At 40.3% G+C, this 10,169-nt stretch overlaps 1 pseudogene; it reads right to left on the reverse strand.

The window, feature by feature from the left end:
• Nucleotides 1-8,317: 8,317 nt before the first annotated feature.
• Nucleotides 8,318-8,431, reverse strand: LOC139851185 (small nucleolar RNA R71; annotated as a pseudogene).
• Between the last annotated feature and the right edge of the window lie 1,738 nt (nucleotides 8,432-10,169).

Raw genomic sequence — 10,169 nt, forward strand, 5'->3', positions numbered from 1 at the left:
TAGCCGACGCCGTCACTTGACGATTTGTCGGGGTCGCTACAAGGTGTGTGGACAGTATTGTAATCCGTTTGATATGAACTGAATCAAGACTGAGTTTCTTGAAATGAAGATGACACCTCAAATGACGATCGATGAGGTAGTAGAGAAGTATATGGATAAACTGAGGTTTGTACAACAATGGGTGCCAGATGAAGCGTCTCGTATCCAACATTTTGTTAATATCATTCTGCCAGAGTACCGAACTTTTGTTAGAACAGCTACATCTTTGTCTCAAGCTGTTGTGATGGCTAAGATGGTAGAAAGTGATGTTCAGGCCGCCAGAAATAGAATGTTTGGTAATGTGCTACAACAAGGTGGGCAAGTATCTGGTCAATCAGGATCTAAATCTAAGAAGTCTAGTGGGTTTAAATCGAAGGGTAAAAGTGGTCAGAGTAGTTCTGGATCTGGATCAGGTAAAGGGAATTGGTGTCACACGTGTCGATCTTCTCACAGTGGTCAGTGTTCTGAGGCTACAAGAAGATGCTTAAAGTGTGATGTGGTTGGGCATGAGTCTTCAACATGTCCGTATCCGAATAGTGTGTGTTGGAGTTGTCATAAACCAGGGCATCGTGCAGTTAGTTATCCGTCAAAAAGTGGCAGTTCCGGGGCAGGGTCAGGGGCGCGTTCGGCATCAGCCGGAGGGTCAACTGCCTTGAGTGGGCAGAAGAGGAAGAACCCTCCAACAGCAGAGGCTAGAGCTTTTCAGATGTCAGTTGAGAATGCTGTGGCAACCGACGAAGTGATCACCGGTATGTTTCTAATCAACTCAATACCTGCTCGCGTATTGTTTGATTGTGGTGCCAATAGATGTTTTATGTCCCTAGGTTTCTGTGCTAAGTTGAAATTACCAGTTACTGTGTTACCCAAGCCGGTTAGTATAGATGTAGCTGATGGTAAGATCACACCCGTCACAACATATGTGTATGGGGTTTGTATAGAGATTGAAGGGAAGTCTTCCCGGTGACTTGTTTAGTGTTACCTATTCCTAGCTTTGATGTAGTATTAGGAATGGATTGGTTGAGCTTGCTTAGGGCTAATATTAAGTGCGATAGGAAAATGATTACCTTTCGTTCGACCGATGGAACCCTTGTTGTGGCCCGAGGGGAGCGGGGTGGGTATAATTTTCCGTTGATAACCATGATGAAAGCGAAAAAGTCGATGGCAAAGGGCTGTGAATCATTTCTTGCATATGTAATTGATGCGAAGAAAGAAAAGAAAACTGTGGCTGATATTCTGGTAGTATCAGAATTTCCCGAAGTGTTCCCAGATGAGTTACCAGGTCTGCCGTCGGTAAGGGAAGTCGAATATAAGATTGAGTTGGTTCCTGGAACAACTCCAGTTGCAAAAGCTCCATACCGATTAGCGCCGTCTGAAATCCGTGAAATGATGTCACAGATTCAAGAGTTATTAGATCGTGGGTTTATCCGACCGAGTTCTTCACCGTGGGGTGCTCCGGTATTGTTTGTTAAAAAGAAAGATGGGTCAATGCGTATGTGTATTGATTATCGTGAATTGAACAAAAGAACTGTGAAGAATAAGTATCCGTTACCTCGAATAGATGATTTGTTCGATCAGTTACAGGGTGCTTCATTCTTTTCTAAGATAAACTTACGATTCGGATATCATCAGGTTCATGTTGCTAAATCAGATATACCGAAAACAGCATTCAGAACTAGGTATGGTCATTATGAATTTCTTGTCATGCCGTTTGGGTTGACGAATGCGCCAGCAGTCTTGATGGATCTAATGAATAGAGTGTGTCGTCCATTCTTAGATAAGTTTGTGATTGTGTTTATTGATGACATATTGGTGTATTCGAAAACAGAGAGTGAACATGCTGAACATCTGAGATTAGTTTTGAACTTGTTGAAACGTGAGCAACTATTTGCAAAATTTTCAAAGTGTGAATTTTGGTTACGTGAAGTGCAGTTTTTGGGTCATGTGATATAAAAGTTGATCCGACAAAGATAGAAGCGGTAATGAATTGGAATTCTCCGAAGACTCCGACTGAGATTAAGAGTTTTCTGGGATTGGCTGGCTATTATTGCAGGTTTATCAAGGATTTTTCTAAAATAGCAGGTCCGTTGACTAAGTTGACTCGTAAAGATGTAGCCTTTCGATGGACTGATGAACAGGAGAAGGCTTTTCAGATTTTGAAACAGTTACTGTGTCAGGCACCAGTGTTAGTTTTACCAGAAGGTTCAGACGACTTCGTGGTATATTGTGATGCGTCATATGCTGGATTGGGTTGTGTATTAATGCAAAGAGATAAAGCAATCGCCTACACCTCGCGACAGTTGAAAGTTCATGAGAAGAATTATCCAGTGCATGATCTTGAAATGGCTGCAGTAGTGTTTGCTTTGAAACTGTGGAGACATTATTTGTATGGAACTCATTGTGTTATTTGTACAGATCATAAGAGTTTGCAATATATCTTCTCACAGAAATAATTGAATATGCATCAGAGACGGTGGCAAGAGTTGATCAAAGATTATGATTGTGAAATTAAATATCATCCCGGTAAGGCAAACGTGGTTGCAGATGCGCTAAGTCGTAAAAAGTCAAGTGAAAATGTGAAATTTCTTCATTTAAATATAACTTCAGATTTGATTAACAGCTTAAGAACAGTTCAGGCCTGTGCTTTGGAGGACGAACATATTAAATCTGAACAAATGATCAAACAAAAAGTGGACTTAATTGATGACTCACGTGGACTAAAGACTTTAAACAATCGTGTTTGGGTGCCTAAGCTTGGAGATTTGAGGGATTTAATTATGACAGAAGCTCACAAATCCAGATTGACAGTACATCCGGGTAGTAATAAGATGTATCATGATTTGAAAACAGTGTATTGGTGGCCGACAATGAAAACAGATATCGCTCGATATGTCGAAAAGTGTCATATTTGTGCTCAAGTGAAGGCAGAACACCAGAAACCTTATGGTTCGTTACGTCAGTTACAGATTCCAGAGTGGAAATGGGAACATATAACGATGGATTTTGTGACCAAACTACCAAGAACTCAGAAACGACACGATATGATTTGGGTAATAGTGGATCGTCTAACTAAAAGTGCTCATTTTCTTGCTACTCGTGAGATAGCTTCGTTAAGTGAGTTAGCCGATTTGTATGTGAAAGAAATAGTTAGTCGACATGGTGTGCCGTTATTGATCGTTTCAGACAGAGATTCCAGATTTGTGTCGAATTTTTGGAATAGTCTTCAACAGAATTTGGGTACGCGTGTGAATTTAAGTACAGCTTATCATTCTCAGACAGACGGTCAGAGTGAAAGAACGATACAGACTTTGGAGGATATGTTAAGGGCTTGTGTGTTAGAATACGGTGGTTCGTGGGATACACATTTGCCGTTGGTCGAATTCGCGTATAATAATTCATATCATTTGAGTATAGGGATGCTGCCCTATGAAATGTTGTACGGTCGTCATTGCAGAACTCTGACTTGTTGGTTAGAAGCCGGGGAGAAACAGTTTGCAGGTCCCGAAATTGTTCAAATGACAGCTGAAAAAGTTGCAATTGCGAGAGAAAAGTTGAAAGCCGCTAGAGATAGGCAGAAAATGTATGCTGATCCGCGTAAACGTCCGGTAACCTTTCATGTGGGTGAACGAGTGTATCTAAAAGTTTTGCCATGGAAAGGGGTTATCAGATTCGGTAAACGTGGTAAGTTAGCACCAAGATTTATTGGTCCATTTCAGATCAGTGAAGTGTTGAATGACCAGACTGTGGTGTTAGATCTTTCGCCAGAGTTAGCCGGTATTCATAATACATTTAACGTGTGTTATCTTCGTAAGTGTAAAGTCGATGATGAAACGCAACTCCTTCCTTTGGAAGATTTAAGGGTCGATTTGAATAAGAAATTGGTGGAAGAGCCGGTCCGTGTAGTTGATCAAAAGGTGACTAAGTTGAGAAATAAAGAGATACCGATGGTATTGATCGAGTGCAAACACAGCTTGGGTTCTAATCATACGTGGGAGACAGAAGAGTTGATGAGGACTCGCTACCCTCATTTGTTTGACCAAGACCAGATTCCGAGGACGGAATCTCCTTAAGGGGGTGGATTTGTAACATACTGAAACCCGAGCTAGTTGTAAGTGGACTATTTTGCCCTTAGGGTTTGTGCTTAGTCTTAAGTGCTTTTATTTTAATTATGTGAATAGTGTTATTTTATTATTTGTGTTGTGTCCAGTTTGTGACAAGGGTCCCAGAACAGGTTTGTTTATTTTATTTGGACCTCGTTTGGGTTACCTAATCCTGTACGAAAGATATCAGATAACTGGTAAATACCCGTGTGTTGCACAGTGTGGGAATTAATCCCAAATATGTGACTAGTGTACTGCCTTCTTCTTTCCATTTCTAGAATTTTCCCACACACACCGTACCTTCATCCCTCCCACCTAACCAAACCCTAATTCTCCATTGTTGATCTTGAGCTCGAATTGGTCTTGAAATCACGTTCTTTACACTCTACTGATTCTTTTAAGGTATGAATCATGAGCTTTCATGATCAATTTAGTGTTAAAATGGTGTTTTTAAGTGTATTTGTTCAAAAGCTTGATTTTGTGTCAAAATCCATGGATTTGATGTTGTTATGTTCAAAACTTTGTGGGTTTATAGTCTATAACATGTAGTAATTGAGTTGTGGTAAGTTTTGGTGTCGAAAACGAGCTCTAGATCGAGTTTTGGTGAATTTAGCTTGAAGTCCGTAGGTTGTGTTCAGAATCTGCAGATGATGAACACAGTCGGCTGACTGTCGGTCGACAGTCGACCGACTGGCTAGTGAACCGACCGACTGAGTTCGACTTTCGGCCGATTGTGGTGATACCAAATAAGTCGACCGATTGGGAAAGTCAGTCGACCGGTTGTGTCAACAGTCGACCGACTATCTATGTCAGTCGACCGATTGAGGAGACAGTCGACCGACTGTGTGTCCAGGGCAGAATGTTTTACCAAAGTGCCTTTTTCTAGCCGTTATGCTGCCCGTTTGTATCTTGGTGTTCAGGATGTAAATTTTGAAAGTGCATAAGTGTTAAGCATGAAAATTTTAGCGGACGCATTTTTTTACTAATTTGCTATAATTCGCTGTCAGTGTGTCTAATCTTGATGGGAACACTATTCTAACTTGGTTTTTGCTGTTCTCAGGAGATAAGGATAAGGAGGAAGCTCATAAATAATAACTGAGCAGTTGCTGGTAATTGGTGAGTGGGTCTATCTACGGATAGAGTTTAAGTAGCATATCATGCTACAGTGGTTGACTCTTTTACTATGCATAGTGTAGAAATTGTCATGTTAGAATAATATCGTATGCCTGATGTTGTATGTGATTTATGTGTACACTGTGTGAATGGCACCAGTCGGGCTTAGGGAGACTGGGGACTCGAGACCGTGCCTAGGAGAAGTTAGAGTCCGTATGAGGTCAACCGTTCCTAGGGGAGGTTGGGTCCATAGGCTACTAATTGTGGAGTATAGTGTGAATGATGCATCCCCTGCATCTGGATAACTATACTGTTAATTGAGTAGCAGGGACTATCGGTAGACTCAGGCCCGATCAGCTGGGAGTCGTGTGCTCGTACAAGCCGCCGATCCTCGTATTGTCTTATTGTATGCTAGTTGGTAGTTAGCAAGTGTTGTTGTTAGTATATAGCTTGTGTGTGGCTTAAGCTATATCTGTTAGATAGATTCCATTCACTTAGCGGTGCGCTAATCCCCCACATGTTTTCCCCCTTTGCAGGTTTAGGTACTGCTAGATGGGATGGGTATTGATGCAGAAGACATGTTTGACGACCCAACTCTGATGTGGACTTTTGTATAAATAATGTTTTGTAATAACGTAACACCGCTGTGTAAACTTAAACGTAATTACACAGATTAATGTAATGACGTGACTTATATTGTGTTTGTAGATAAAGTCTTCCGCTGTGTGTTTTAAAAAAAAAAAATAATAAATGGCCGGTGTTACATATACCTCAGCAATTAACGATATTACGGCAGGGATTTAGCATGACAAAGCACGTATGTAGCATAAAAGTTTAAGTACTTGTGTCTAACGAGTAAAACAGTTATAAAAGTTGCGCATGTATTCTCACCCAAAAATATATATAAAAAGGGAGCTATGAAAACTCACGATACGATACGATAGTTTGTAGTAAATATGTGTATGATGGCACTGAACAAGTGCAGAGTTGTTGATCGGGTCTTAAACGCCGATCATTATTGATGTTAAGAGGTGAATTTTATGTGTATATTTGAGGTTTAAAAAGTTATTTAATGAGGTTTTTATAATGAGTAACGATTTGGGACGAGAACGCGAAAACGGGGGTTAAAAACAAGAAAAAATGAAAAAACTGAAGCCCAACCACAAGGAGGCGGCTAGGGGGCGCAAGGAGGCGCCTGATGGGTGCCAAAACATCTTCAGGTGGAAAGCTGACAAAAGGAGGCGGCTGGTTTTTGCGGCTGGGCGCATGTAGGCGTCAGGTGAGCGTAATTTGCCGCTGGAACTATTTTTGGATAAAATTTAAGGCCGAATTTGAGAGATTTAATGCTTGGGGGTTACCCTACTTCACCCCTATATAATAGAAACCCTAGGATACGAATTTATATCATCTTCCATCAGTTTTTAGAGCATCAAACACACAAAAATACACCATTAATCATCATCAAATCAAGATTCAAGCTAGGTTTCAAGGAGTGTTCTTCATGCAACTTCAAGAAGCAACCATGATCATCATCACCAACATGCTTGGCTAGTTTCTTTCACTTTATTCCTTCCATGAACAATTGATACATGTATTCTTTTCATTCAAGTTTATGTGGTTTGTAATGTTATGAAACTTATGTCTTTTGAATTGTGATATTATAAACCAATTATTTATTGATCAATGCAAGCAATATTGATTGTGATTATTGCAAGTTAAATTATAGTGATTTAACATTGTGTTCTTGGTCCAACTTAGTGTTAATTAGATTAAGGATAAAGACATAGTGTCTAGGTTGAATGATTCAATCCCAAGATAGTTAGAAATGATAAGCCTAAGAAATCTTGTCTATGAGATTTGATCAATACTTAATAAACATAATACTTGTTTGAATGAATGCATGTTAGATTGGGATTGTGAAGGGATAAAGACTTCCATCCAATTGATTACAACCTTTTTAATTAGCTCATTGTTTATGCTCTTAAATACTCAAAGTTTACACTTGCTTAGTAATTGTTAATCTAGTCTTTACGTTAGTTAATTTTAGTTAATCACAAACAAACAAATCCTGAAATTGCTTACTAGTTAACCATAGCTTCCCGTGGAACGAATCCTGCTTACCCTATCTAAAGTAGAGTAATTAGGCTATTTTTGACCAGCCCTTCGACACCGATCAAATTTTGGCGCCGCTGCCGGGGATCGAACCCGGGTCACCCGCGTGACAGGCGGGAATACAACGACACTATACTTACCACTATACTTACCACTATACTACCACTATACTACAAATTTTGGCGCCGCTGCCGCGGAAGTGTGCGCTTGATTGCAAGCTCTTATTTTATTGCTTTCGTGTTAAATTAGAAAAACCATAAAAATTATAAAACCAATAAAAATCCAAAAATAGTGTTTTATTTTTTTTGTTTTTGTCAGTTTTACGCTCGGTGTTCTTGTTTTTATTGAAGTGCAGGTTAGTGTATGCAAGCTCGGAGTTTGGGAGATCAAAATCTTAAGCCTTTAGACCCGGAAATCAAGAAATCTGCAAAAGCTAATCGAAAAGCTACAAGAATATTAAAGGGTTCGACAGTGGCTTCAGCATCCACTCAACCACAGTTAGAGACACATCCGATTGTTCCACCAAACTCTCCTAAATCAGAGTCTGACACTGAAGAGAAAGTTTTTGATCAACGAGACGAGATGGCCGAACGACCAAGAGGAGTAGACACCTACTACCAACCGGGTGATTTTGAGGATCATTCACCCATTGTTTATCCTGCACCGGCAGGAGGAAACAACCGACGATTTGAGGTCCGACCTCAACTCATTTCGATCTTGCCAACCTACCGAGGTATCGCTAATGAGGAACCATATGAACACATCACTGAATTTAATGGGATATGTGCTACTAATTAGGTAAACGGTTTCACTGATGATGAGGTACGTCTTCGATTATTTCCTTATTCACTTAAGGGTATGGCAAAAAGATGATTTATCTCCTTGCCCGCCCGGAGTATTAATACTTGGGCGGAAATGAAAAAATGATTTTTAGAGGAATTTTACCCCATAAGTAAAACTTCAGACATGCGTACGCAAATAAAATCTTTTAAACAATTACCGGGTGAATTATTTCATGAAGCGTATGAACGTCTGAAGGAGTTACTTAAGGCATGCCCACACCATGAGATACCCAAGTGGGAATTGGTTAAAGTTTTCTATGATAGTTTAGATTCCCAAAACAGGCAGTTTCTTTTGGCGGCTAGTGGTGAGGCATTCTTAACTCGGTCTAGTGATGATGAATGGACGTTCTTCGAACAGTTAAGCAAGGGTTCAAAAACCCAAGCTTCGGTTGATCGTAAACAACCTAGTACCTCCCGAGTGAATCATGTTTCCGATTCAGGTGGTTCATCTAGGAACTTAGAGCAGGAATTTGATGATTTGAAAATGCTCATATTTAACAACCCAAACCAGGGTCTTGCTTGTAATGTTTCACAGGTTCAGGAAGTATGTGAGATTTGAGGAGATCCTTCTCACTTTGCATACGGAAGTAGAAATGGGATTCCACCGGTAAATCAGCAAATAGTGGAAGAACAAGTTAACGAGGTTCAGGGACGGAGATTTGATCCATACTCCAACATGTATAATCCAGGTTGGAGAAATCATCCTAATTTCAGTTGGAGCAATAACAATGCTCTGAATGCTAACCAATGGAACCAACTTAGACCACAAAATAACTTTCAAAACCAGGGTAACTTTCAGAACCAAGGCAACTACTAAAGAAACTATCAAAATCCTTATCCCAACAACCGAAACCAAAACCAAAACAATTATCAAAACCAAGGCTAAAACCAAAACCAAAATCAAAACAGTACTTCAACTAATCAACCATCTAGCTCGGATGCTAAGATGGATGCGTTCATCTTCGAAATGCGAAAAATGATAGAAGTGCAAAATAAGTCGATTGGTGCATTGGCTAAGGAGATCGGTAATGTAGCGGAAAGTAAGGGAAATAGGGAACCAGGTACAATTCCAAGTTACATGGTTCTAAATCCAAATCATAAGGATCAAGGAAAATGGCATAGCGTTAACATGGTAGGTACCTTGAGAAGCGGAAAGAAGTATGACAATAAGGTTGGTGAAAATGAGGTAGTGCAACAAGAGTCAAGTAAGTCTCCTATTGTTCTTGACGAGGAAGAGGTAAGTGAAAATGATAACCGTAGGGAGTGGGTGAAGAAGACCGAACCAATCGTTAATGAGACCGGGAAAGCTGAGACGGAATCAAAAACCGTCCCATTTCCCAAGGCCTTAGAGTCCCCAAACCAATTCCCTTATGGGAAAAAGGGACCACAACCAGAGGACATGTGGGAAACGTTTAAACAGGTTAAGATAAATTTACCCCTCCTCGATGCTATTAGGCAAGTCCCGTCTTACGCTAAATTTTTAAAGGACCTTTGCACTCAAAAGAGGAAGCAAAGGGCGACTTTACCCAAAAAGGTGGAACTAACCGAGCACCTAAGTGCGGTTGTTTCGGGAACACTTCCACCTAAGTTTAAGGACCCAGGGACCCCGTTGATAGCTGTGACTGTAGGAAACGTGAATGTGAAAAAGGCGTTATTGGACCTATGAGCTAGCATTAATATTTTACCTTTTTGTCTAGTTGACCGATTTGAATTGGGTTTAATGAAAAGAACCGACATAATTATTCAACTAGCGGACCAGTCAATCAAAACGCCTAGGGGGATATTAGAAGATGTGATAGTAAAAGTGGAGGATTTCTATTACCCAGTTGACTTTGTTGTTATGGATATTGAACCTAGGAATAGAGATGCCCAACCCACTATAATTTTGGGACGCCCGTTCTTGGCCACCATTAATGCTCACATTAATTTTCGAATGGGTGCTATGGACATATCTTTCGGGAATCGC

This window comes from Rutidosis leptorrhynchoides, chromosome 5, assembly GCF_046630445.1.
Source record: "Rutidosis leptorrhynchoides isolate AG116_Rl617_1_P2 chromosome 5, CSIRO_AGI_Rlap_v1, whole genome shotgun sequence".
Lineage (NCBI taxonomy): Eukaryota > Viridiplantae > Streptophyta > Magnoliopsida > Asterales > Asteraceae > Rutidosis > Rutidosis leptorrhynchoides.